Below are 12,760 nucleotides of genomic sequence, written 5' to 3' on the forward strand. Positions count from 1 at the left end.
TTGTCTTTTCTCCCCCTTCCTCTTTGAGGAGGGGAGGAGTGAGAGAGCGGTTGTGGTGGAGCTCGGCTGCCCACTCGAGTAAAACCATCACAGTAAGTCTCCTATTTCCTTCAGGAGAGGGCCCACATTTTCCCTAGTCTTCCTTTTATCACTAATATAATTTTAGAAGCCCTTCTTCTTGCCCTTGATGTCCTTGGCCAGATTCAATTATATCTGTATTTTAGCTTTCCTAACTGGATCTGCAGCTGCTAGGAGAATCCTTTCATTATTATTATTATTACTATTATTATTATTATTATTCCAGAAAGATATTTCCTCCAGAATACCTTTTTTTTTTTAAAAAAAAATAATAATAAAAAAAATTATTAATTTATTTTTCCTGATTTTCTTTCCAACAACATATACAATTCTGAGTCCATTTATTTTTTTTATCATTGAGGTCAAGAAAATGCAGCTGTTGTGTCTCACATGTGACAAGGGCTTGTATGTAACAGGGCTTATATTTCAAATCTACTCCACTGTTTGCTGTTGGTAATATGTTGATAAAACCAGAAAATTTAATCTTCTCTTCCCTTTTCTAGATCTTATTATTTAAAGCTACTCTGGATTCAACTATATCAGCAAAGGTGTACATTTCCTTTTTTTAAAAAAAATAAATAAATCTATTGCTGTTTTGAAATCTGTACAGTAATAGCAATTATGGCTAAATTGTAAATCATGAATCTTTTGGCTAACAAGTTTGATTTTCCATTTAAAAATCATATTTTTATGGTGAATACAGAAATAACTTTAATAATTTATCCAAATATTATTCTAATTTTGAAGATACCTTAAGCGTCACTAGTTCCACAACAGCTCTGTCATCTCTTTTCAAACTTATACCTTAAGCGTCACTAGTTCCACAACAGCTCTGACATCTCCTTTCAAACTTTTTGACACAAATGAAAATACTGTTACCACCAAGCTTTATGACGTTTCATTATTGGTGCTAATTATTTCAGTTCTGTCCAAATACATTTATTTTATTTCATTCATATACACTCTGATTCCAAACGAGTTTATAGCACTGTACTTTGACACTAAAAATTATGACTATGTGACAATATAGCCTTCTTTGAGAAAGGAAAAGAAAAAGAAAAAAAAAAAATACAAGCCAGATACAAGCTAATATTCAATTTATTAAGTACTTAAAATCCTATGGAAAGAAAATACCCATGAGATTTTTATCTCTTATAACAGAACTGTCTATCCAAGACAAGAGAAAAAGTGTAAAAATTCAGCTACATTAATAAGAAATTGGAAATTCACAATTTCCATAGTAAAGCAGGAAGCCTTCAAATCATTAGTTGTCAGTAAGTTTAAAGTCCTTAATGATCAGTTTTACATTCCCATGAGGTCAATGTTGTACAAAGTATAAAGAGCATAAGAGGGGTAGTTTATATAAATTCTGTTACTGTAGATTTTAATTTTCTGTTTGATCCACACAAATTTTATCTTTCCTTCAGTTCAACATTTTAGTACTCCTGTAAGAGCATATTAACTGAACATTATAATCCTAGACTCAATATGAATAGTGATACTTTTATAATTTGTCATTGAAATAAATAAATCAGTAATCTAAACTTTGAACAGCTTCTGACCTGAAACACTATAAATTAATAGTATGCAAATATGTTTTCTCAGTTCTTGAACTTGGATACCTAAACTTAGGTAAATACTATCCCCTTAAAGACCTCTCAAGACATCTAGTTGTTTCTATAGAGAATTTAGTAATGTCAGGACAGCTGGATCTCAACCTTAAATTAATGTTTGTATTCAGTTTTAGTTTCATCTTCAAAAAGTCCAGAAATTAAGGTAGGGCAGTGGATTTCTAAAAATATCTGTTTTTATACCCTATGGCTTTTCAGAGTCTAGTACTGTGATGTTTGTTAAATGTTCCTATTAAAGCCCAATAAGCTGAAGAGTCTTTCCTCTGGAGAAAGTATGTCACCACCACTTTTTATTAAAATAATAACAATAATCTAAATAATAATTTCTTAATACATTTCCAAAGTAATTTAAGGTTATAATAAAACATCCAATGCACAGTGGTGGTTTTGAAAAAAAAAAAAAAATAATAATTAAAAGATTATTCAGACTTTCTATTCCAAATAGAAATCCTGAGGAATCACAATAATTGAGAAGTGAGCATAAGAGTTTATTTTACTGGGTAACCATTTACTCGTATTTAATGGTGACACACTGCACAAAGTATATGGCTAAAACACACAGCATCTAGAAATATGTCTGAAAATAATCATCTATGCTCACTTAGATCATCTTGTTTCATACCAGAGGGCTATAAGCCTTCTGTGCAGTATTTATATAGAAGTGATAATCTTACATTTCTATCACAGCAGAAACATTATGCAGAAATAGATACAAGATTGAAAAGATTCATAGAAACACAGAATCAGAATGGTTAAGGTTGGAAGGGACCTCTGGAGGTCATCTGGTCCAATGTCCTTGCTCATGCAGGGACACCGAGAGCAGATGGTCCGTGTCCAGGTGGCTTTCAAAGATCTCCAAAAAGGGAGACTCCACAATCTCTTTGAGCCACCTGTGCCAGTGCTCCATCACTTGCACAGTAAAGAAGTGCTTCCTGATGTTTAGATGGAACTTTCTGTGCTCCAGTTGGTGCCCATTGCTTCTTGTCCTGGCACTGGGTACCACTGAAAATAGCATAGCTCCATCTTCTTTGCACCCTCTCTGCAGATATCTATAGACAATGAAAAGATCTGCCCTGCACCTCCTTTTCTCCAGGCTGGACAGTCCCAACTCTCTCAGCTTCTCCTCATAGGAGAAGAGGTGCTTCAAGCTCTTGATCATCTTGATAGCCCTCTATTGGACTATTTTTTGGCATATCTAGGTCTCTGTTGGACTGGGGGTCCCAGACGTGGACAAAGTGTGCTCTTACCATTGCTGAGACTCCTCTTCTCCAGGCTGAACAATCCCAACATTCTCAACCTTTCCTCACAGGAGAGGCACTCCAGTCACATTATGTTAGTGGCTTCTTTTAACTCATGTTTTTAGGACAGTGAGGAGTATGCACAGCAAGCCCATAAACCTGGACTTCAGGAGATTGGACTTTGGCCTTTTCAAGGATTTACTTGGGAATTCCCTAAAGCATGTTGAAGATAACTTCCTGTCACAAATACTGAGTGAACGGACTAGGAAAGATGTCCTCCTAGATCTGTTATTTGAGAATAGGGATGGATTTGTGGGAAAGGTTATGATAAGTGTTTGTCTTGGCAGAGATGACCATGAAATAGTTGAATTCAAAATGTTTGGTGTAAAGAGATAAAACATCAGCAGAGTTGCAACCCTGGACTTTAAGAGAGCATATTAAGCTTCTCAGGGAGAAGCAGTGTCCCCTGGGAATCGTCTCTAGAGGCTTTAAGGGTCCTTGAGAGCTGCTTACTTTTCAAGGAATATCTTTTAACAACCCAGGAGCAGGCAATCTCATTGTGCCACAAGTCAAGCCTGTGCCACAGCAGAAGCCTGACCTGGTTGAACAGGGAACTCCTCCTAGATTAGGGAAAAAAATAAAAATAAAAAATAAATAATAAATAAATAAATAAATGACCTCTGGAAGCAAGGTCTGGCTTTGCAGGGAGAGTACAGAGCTTCAGTTCACATATGCAGGGAGAATACAGAAAAGACAAAGTTCATCTTGAGCTGATGCTGGCCAATGTGACAACAACAACAAAAAAGGCTTTTTAAAGTATGTCAACAGCAAGAGATCAATGGTAAACACTGGACTGATACTTGATGCTAGTTGTCACCTAACAAGTAAGGGTTAGGAAAAGGTGGGGGCATTTTATGCTGTTTTTGCCTCACTTTTTATTAGTAACAACAGATCTTTGGCTGCCTAGACCTTTGAGTTAGAGTACCATGACTGGGAGAGCAGTGTTTTTCTGTCTGTGGTTACCAAAATTGTATTGGAACACATAAACATAATGTTCATAAGCATATAGGGCCTGATGGGACTCACCTCAGAGTATTGAGGGAATTCATGGATGTTATAGCTGGATGTTATAGCCTCAACAATTTACCAGAGGTCATGGGTGCCTGGGGGAGGTCCCTGTTGAGCAGAAACTAGCCAATGTTATACCCATCTACAAAAAGGGCATGAGAGAAACTACAGACCTGTTAGTCTAAACTCTGCACCTGGAAAAAAAAATAAATATGGATATCAGACATGGTATGAGTGCAGCAAGTGAAAATCCTGCCTAAGTACTTTGATCTACTATTGAAATATGGCCACCCAGCTGGTGGATGAAAGGAAAGTTATGGATGTAATCTTTCTGGATTTCAGTAAGGTAAGTCTTTAGTAAGGTTTTTAGTACTCTTCTGGAAGGAAGAGGCGACCAAGAAAGTACTGCTTTTCACCTTTGCTTAAAGGATTCTCTTGCTAAAATGTGTAGACAGAGGAACCTAAGGAGAAGAAAGCCTGGAATCAGAGATCTTCCATGCCAAGGATTGCTTTCATTTATTTTTAATTTTTGTCTACACAAAAAAAGAGAAATGGAAAGGAAAGGAAAGGAAAGGAAAGGAAAGGAAAGGAAAGGATTGGATAGTATAGGTAAATATTTAACAGGATTATTTTCTGAATTATTTCCCTTAAGAAATTACTAAAACCTGTGTGCTTTACTGAAAAAAACACTTTTTAAAATAATATATATATATATATATTGGTTTTCATTGAGGATGTCATAGGAGGGTGCAGGTGTTCTGTTCCTTAATTATATGTTTTAATTGCTCATTAATAAACATATCCACAAAGAAACAGAAGTTTATCAGAAAGAAAAAAGTCTTTTTTTTCTTTTTTCTTTTTTCTTTTTTTTTTTTTCTGCAAATTTGAAACATTTTTGTTTGTTTGTTTTCATTGAGAATAAGCCTTAAAATTATTTACAAACACATTATTTAAACATGCAAAGCAACAATCATACAGTATGGAACAAATTTAGAGGTGAAACTAAATTTTGCTGCCCAACGTCTATGTGATGAATGACACAGGATTAGTGCACCTGGAGCAGTGTAACAAGATTTGTTTGAATGATCAGCTCACAGTACCCACAACTTTGAAATTAAATCGAAGACCTTTTTGTTTTCTTCCCTTAAATGACACATTTCCATTCAAAGAAGGAACTAACTATATGAAATTTTATAATCCATGCTCTACAGGCAAGAGTAAACTATTTTATTGCTTTATAATCTCTTCATCTCTCTTCTGAGGTGCTAAAGTAAAGATCACCATCTTATTATTACCTGCAAGTTAATAGTCATAGTCAGAATTAGCAGCTTAGCCTATAAAACTTTTGATTTGAAAATATGCATGAGTAAAATAAAGTCAGTGTTAAGATTAGTGATGAGATCACCTGGAAATCAGGCTCAGTCAGCATGGGTTCATGAAAGACAAATCTTGCATGACCATCCTCATCTACTTCTATGACCAGGTGACCTGCCTGGTGGATGAGCGAAAGCCTGTTGATACAGTCTACCTAGACTTCAGCAAGGCCTTTGACACGGTCTCCCACAGTATTCTCCCAGATAAGCAGGCAGCCCATGGCTTGGACAAGTACACTCTTTGCTGGGTTCAAAACTGGCTGGACGGACGGGCCCAGAGGGTAGTGGTGAACAGAGTGAAATCCATCTGGCACCTGGTCACCAATGATGTTCCCCAGGGGTTGGTGTTGGTTACCCACCCTCTTTCATATCTTTATTAATGATTTGGATGAGGGAATTGAGTGCACCTGCAGTAAGTTTGCAGATGACACCAAGTTGGGGGGAAGAGCTGATCTGCCAGAGGGTAGGAAGGCCCTGCAGAGGGATCTGGACAAGTTGGATCAATGGGCAAAGGCCAATGGGATGAGGTTCAACATGGCTAAGTGCCAGGTCCTGCACTTTGGCCACAGGGTTGTCCATATTTCACTAAAGAGCTCCTATCACTTGTGATGTAACGTCTTCAAAAATATTCTAGTTCAAAGAAAGACATATGAAAGCAATTGTTTGGTGTGATTATGAATCTACCAAGAGCCAAATGTACTTTGAATGTTTGTGCAAACTATTTCCTCATGCTAAAATTATCTGTATATATATATATACTTATATGTATATATATATATATTTATATATTTATATAAAGAAAAGAAAGAAAGAAAAAAATACAAGTTCATAGACTACCACAGCTTCAATTAGTAGTTTCACAAAATATGAAAAGTGCAGTTCTATCAACTAGTTGAGCAAGCTCTTATAGATCTTAAGAGTCCAGTTTGTTTTGCATGGTGATTTCTATGATTTGTATTGTATTTGGCACTTTAGCAATCAGAAATTGATTCCTAACATTACTTCCAGCATGTTTTGGACCAGAGGAGTCAAGTTGCCGCAAGTAATAGAGATATATCAGCAGACCTACTTGGGAAAGTCTGTATAACCTCTTTCTTCCATGTACCTGGTCCAGATAAGATTATTACTGCTTATTGATTCTCTTTAGAAGCAGTACTTTTCATCAAAATCATCTCCATGCATGAAATCGGTACAACACATAAGGAACATTTATTGTACAGTCTATTATTGTCCCAGTTCAGTGAACCGTTAAGAATGAAGTGAATCACTGAAGTGAAGTGAGTTGAACTACAAAAATTAGTTTTAAAAAATGTTTAGGCTGATGAGTTCTTATTTCGCCTTTTTAAAAAAAAAAAAATCTCTCTTTTGTGGTGCCTCAGACAAATTATTTTCATGCACTTCCTTCACTTCTGCTTTACCTTTGCATTTAACTTTTGAATGATTAGGAATTCAGGACTATTTCCAAGGCATATTACAGGGTGACTGCTCTGTTTTTAGGGGTTGAACCCTCTCTGTAACATTGCAAAATAAATTATCTTGATTAGCAGCAACAGACCTGATAGGCCAGAACATCTCACTTTAGGGAAATGCCAGGGCACTGAGCAGGTTGGTGGCTCCCAAGAGGGTGAGTGGGAGTTTGGTAGCTCCCAATGGAGCCATGGCAGCCAGGGCTCATCCCACCTCCCCAGCCAGGTGCAGGGTAGCTGCGGGTAATAGGGCAGTCCCAGCCCTGGGCATCAGGCACTTCCATGGGGATGACTACTAGCCTAGGTCAGGCCAAGCTGAACCATGGGACTATGGGTGAGAGTTCAGGCCCATGGGTGGGTAAAGTGATAGCTGAGACATGACAGAGGCTAACTCAGGCAGGCATCAAGTACAGAAGCCTCAGCTTAAACATATCTCCCAAGAAGGGCGGAAGCCTCCTGAGGCTTCTGAGCAGGGCTATCTGTCAGAAGCACCTTCTTTCTAGCTCTTTCTTTCAAGGCTACAGCACTATGTCTAATTTGGACCCCAACCCAGGCATGTGTACACTAGAGGAGATTCAGGGGTCTGACACTGAGCTTTATTTGTAGAAAAATGAAATCTTCCTGTTTTTTACTAGTAGGCTGATCACAGAGCAATTGAAATAAGAAAATCTGTATGATAAAATGAGTTTAAGAGGACTGCAGCCTCAAATGGCTCCATTAAAAAAGAAAACCTTCTAAAGCAGTAAAAGCTTAAATAATATATGAACTCCCTGGCATCAAATATGTAAATATATAAAACTCTATTTAGCACTCACTAACTACAAGCTAATTTAGTACAATTTGGCACAAAGCTGATAAACGAGTTCAGAAATAATTTACAAAGGACTTGAGTGTGAACTGCAAGCCATGTGTATGACTGGAAAGGTGATCCAAATGGCCTGAGATATTAGATATAGCTAGCTGATCAGAAAAAAGATGCCATGTGAAATGAGATAAAGTGAGATAATCTCTGATATATTCAAATGAGTGTTAAGAGAATGCAACAGTTATTCTTTCCACACCATGAATAAGGACATGAGAAGCTGAAGTATTTTTCAAATCAGACACTCATTCTCTCACACTCATTCTCTCACTTTAAATGCTCAAAGTAATTTGCAGATATTAGGAACTTTTTATGCATTGTAAAGGAAAAAGAAGTGCTTGTGTTACTGGCAAAAATCTCAGAGGCATAGTTTAAGTCTAGTGTCTCAAAGGCTGCAAGCGTGGAAGAGCATTATAGAAATTGCAAGTGTCACACAGAGAAGAATATTGGATAGAAGACTAAATTTAGTTTATTTATTTATTTATTTATTATGTAACATGGGCCAGATAGTATCACATATGTGACCTGGGGATGTTATAGATGAGCTCACAAACTAAAGCTGAACACAAGGGGAAAAAAAGAAAAAAAGAAAAAAGATAATAATAATAATAATAATAATAAACAGGTAGAACATTGTAAAAAACAACAGTCATATCAGGAAAGAGAAAAGGAAAGAGCATTTACTGTGTGATAATCTGAATCAAAAGCAATCAGGAAATTCAAGTACTTACCAATTAGTAAAGCATAGTTAAATAGAGCAAAAGAAATTCTGGCAGGTTAATGCTTTAGCCTCCTCTATAAGAACTTAGAAACCTCACACCATGTTCTTCCAACATTTCTCCATGCCAAGCATCATTCTCTAACACAAATAAAACACAATTCCTTGTGGGTCAGAATGGCAGAATGTGAATCAGGATGATTTATAATGCTGAAAAAAAGAACACTTTATTTTAGTAACCAGTGGAAATACTGTTCAAATAATCATGGTTTGTTACAAGAAAAAACAGTCAAGATGGGATTGATCAGATTTAAATAGAAGGTTTTCATAGTAGATATCTATTGTTAGTGACTTGCTGGATGCGTCTTTACAGATGATAAAGAAAAACTTTCAGAGGATGATTCTTCTCACCTATTTTAGACAACGAAGTTAGAGCAGATTAATCACATTATGATGATGCCATTTCCTCTCCACTGACTCTAGAAAGAAACTGTGTGATGACTGAACTAAAATGAATGACTTTAAATGCTCGAAAGCTGGTGAGATGAATCCGACATTAGACTAGCAATATAAGAGTATGAGTTTTGCCCATCTCCCTCTGCACATAAGGTGAGTTAATGAATTATCCAGATAATCATTAATTGAAAAAGACTAAATCACTACATCAGGAAGATCTCAGGGGGAAAAAAATCTGCTTTTCTTAAAATATTCAAAATGAAATTTTTCCTGTTCTACTTCGTCCTCTCAGAATTTTCTTCTTATTTTATTTGAGATCACATCTCACTCATGGATTTAAGATGCATGCATGCATCATTCAGGAACCATCTTTTGTTCTAGTTATATAATGTAAAAACAGTGCAACAAGATTCTCCTTGAGTTCATAAATTTCTGTATTTGACTGTCATGTGTCTATAGTAATTTTTAGTGGGATCATCAATTTAGGTAAAACCTTGGATCAAGATCTCAAATGTCTACATAGCTAAAAATAAAACAGCTAGAATTCAATCCCTTGCTGTAAGACCAAGTGACACTAACTGACTTGTGTATACAGTGTTTATAACTAGCCTCATCAAAACCAGATCTGTATAGCAAGGGAATCTGATTGGAGTAGTACAAACCAGAGCCTTTGAGAGATCTAATATTTAACTGATTAGTTAGGGTGAGTGCTTGAACTCATTCCCAGGAGCTTTCTTTAATTACATGTACAGACAGAAGTTCCTGAGGGTTTTAAGAAAGGAAGAATCTGCTGGAGGAAAGAGACCACAATCAGTGTTTTTAGTGCCAGAAAATTTAATATAAGCTTATAAAAAGCTGGAAACTGACAGGGTATGTCTTCACATAGTCTCATATTAATACTTGGTTTACCAGATGACCAAACACACATTTTGCACACATTCGAGGCTTATTGGATTTGTTAGCCCTTCTCACATTCAGTGAAAGACTAATACAAAATCTATGTGGTCTGGCAATAATGCAGTGTAACTTTATTCATATATCACATCTTTGTTCATGCTTAGATGCATTTTATCCGAATAGTCCTTGGGATTTCATATAGGATATTACCATAATTTTTTATCCTTAGATCTCAAAGTACTTTTCAAGGGGGAAAATCATTGTCAGTTTGGCTAACTTCACACATTGAGAATTTGTGTGACTCACCCAAAGTCAACAATACCAACAATATCAATGGTCTCTCACTAGCAATAAATCCACTGGAACAAACACATTGTAGAGCAGATGATCTAACCAGTGAGTGTCTCCTCTACCTCTGAAATGCCAGGAGTGGATTGCAATATATTTATCTATACATGCATCTATGCAGTTGTACGAATGCTTTATAGAATAGTTATAAATGAATATTGTGCATATGCAATGTTAATTACTACCTCATAAGTAACTTCATATAAGCATAGTCTTGTACAGCCTTGTTGTAGATCTGAGTTTGCTTGCTTTTGCGGGTTTTATTCAAACCTTTAGTGTACACTGAGCACTGATCATAGAGTTGTTTTTGTGCGTGTGTGTTTGGTTGGTTGGTTAATTCGTTTATTTATTTTATATACATATATATATAGCTTAATGTGCTAGGGTTACTGCTAAAGCTTCTTAAGAAACAAAGGTTCAAAACCAAAATGCCTAGGGAGAGGAACAACAACCAGAAGGTGACACAAAGACAGAACATGAGAAGGAATCTCAGCTGGCTCGTCCAGCCAGCCACAACAGAGTGATACCATAGAAATTTGCTGAAAGATTTTCAGGACACTGATGTCCACACACAAAACCAGGTACACATTATGTAGTTAAAAGCATAGCCCTCCATGTTACTACTGTTCTCAGAAGTCTCAAAAGCCTATGCATGGCAGCAATACTTTGCTCTCATGTCATTTATTCTTCAGTCTAAACAATTATCAGCTATCTTTATGTGCTTAAAATCTGCTGGGAGGGCAGAATTGTGCTTTTAGACATGGTTGCTTTAGTTGCTTGCAGTATTTTACAAATAGTTAATAAACCTAACATTCTAGCTAACATAAAACAGCACCGTTTGTTTGACATGAGCTTTCAAGAGCAAGGGGTGAAGTGTTTTCAGATAAATTGTTTTCATTTGTCCAAAGGAAAGCTGTATAAAAAGCAAACCAATATAAGCGAGGAGTAACAGATAGCTGATTTACAGCAGTGGATGTTTTATGTGTACAATTGTCTAGAATTCCAGGAAGCTGCTTCTGCACTAAACAGAACTTGGATCTAAATCAATTTGCAAAGGGATATGTGCTTATTCTGTGCATTTGGGCCTACTTCCTAAAGGCAGTTTGGGGGCCTAAATTCATTGAAAGAAAGGCAGCTAGATGCATAAATACCTTTGAGGACCCATGCTCTTACCTAATGCTTTGTCTCATTATATCTTGTGAAAATTCTGAGGTTATAAACAATGCCAGGCAATGTTCCCAGGTACTGAAACATAATCATTTATACTGTTAAGTTTTTAGCTTAGTCTCAGGCATAATTTTGTCCTGTGCCAAAGGATTCTTGGCTGTGGTTTGTGAGTTTGTATGGAAGTAGTATCATTCTCAGGATGTAGTTTGGATACAGGTACCTTGTTCTGTAATGTAAAAGATATTATTCGAATGGAAAAAATCTCATCCAAGCCAACTGTCCACAGTGACAGAAAGAGCAGTCCTGCACATGTTTCATAGAGGTAGCCTGAATGGTTCTTGGAGAGAGCAAAAACAAGAGCTGAACTCTTGGAGCTGCCTTCGAAATGAAAGAGCAGTTCCCTAAGAACATAAATTTCTTGACGTTTTTAAACAGGAATGAGAGGAAGACAGAAAAATCATGTACATGATAGTAATCTTTTGTGGAAAAGTACAAATGATAGACATTCTTCCATAGAAAGAATGATAATTCTCATTTCATGATTTATATTTATGATCTAGTTTGAAAAGACCATTTGCCATTAGCTTTTGAATATTTGGGTGATAACAATGAAAGTATATGTGCATTTCAGAAGGGCACTGAAATATGGTGCAGTATTTTGGCAGTGATGGAGTAGAGCAGAATACCACACAGTAGTGCACGTCAACATCCAACTTGACCAGAATTCATTGCACTGCTCATTCTGGCCTCTTATAGACTATTCTGTGTATATATATTACAGTACACTATACCAAACATGGTAAGTCTAATAAGTTATCTAATATAATAATAATAATAATAAAAAAATAGAGGCCCTAACACATTCCCTTAAAAACCTGTTCTTGTACCTTATATGATTTGTCTATATATTCTTTCTAAGGCTTTTGTGATATTGTACTGGGTATGGCTGGGATGTTAACTTTCTCTGCAGCAGCCCATACAGTGCTGCGCTCTGCACTTGTAGCTAGAACAGCAGTGGTATCGCACCAGTGTTGTGTCTGCTGCTGAGAAGTGCTGGCACAGCATCAGGACTCTCTCTGACCCTCCTAGGGGGTGGGCAAAAAGTGAGAAAGAAACATCAGCAGGGCAGCTGACCTAAACCAACCAAAGGGATATTCCATACCATATGATGTCACACTCAGCAATAAAAGGTGGAAAAAGGAAGAAGAGGGGAGGGGTGGGCTCTCGTTGCAAAAATGTCTGTCCTCCTCCCGAACACCGGCTACGTGCGTTGAGGCCCTGCTTAAAGGACATGGTCAAGCATCTCTCATTTGTGGGAAGTAGAGAGTAATTTATTTCCTCTGCACTTCCACATAGCCTTTACTTGTTTTGTTTAGTTATTCCCTTTCCCCCTCCCTCTTCCCCTTTCCCTTTTTTTTCCCTTTAGTTGAATTGCTTAATTAATAATAATATTTCCTT

General features: G+C 36.8%; 1 long non-coding RNA gene across 1 annotated transcript in view; it reads left to right on the plus strand.

The window, feature by feature from the left end:
* Positions 1-12,760, plus strand: part of LOC118160747 — a 22,081-nt gene that overhangs the window by 4,480 nt on the left and 4,841 nt on the right. The window contains exon 2 of the long non-coding RNA XR_004747655.1: positions 4,762-4,768. This is a non-coding gene — a long non-coding RNA (uncharacterized LOC118160747). The remainder of the gene's footprint in view (positions 1-4,761; positions 4,769-12,760) is intronic.

Source organism: Oxyura jamaicensis, chromosome 1 (genome assembly GCF_011077185.1).
Source record: "Oxyura jamaicensis isolate SHBP4307 breed ruddy duck chromosome 1, BPBGC_Ojam_1.0, whole genome shotgun sequence".
Classification (NCBI taxonomy): Eukaryota; Metazoa; Chordata; class Aves; order Anseriformes; family Anatidae; genus Oxyura; species Oxyura jamaicensis.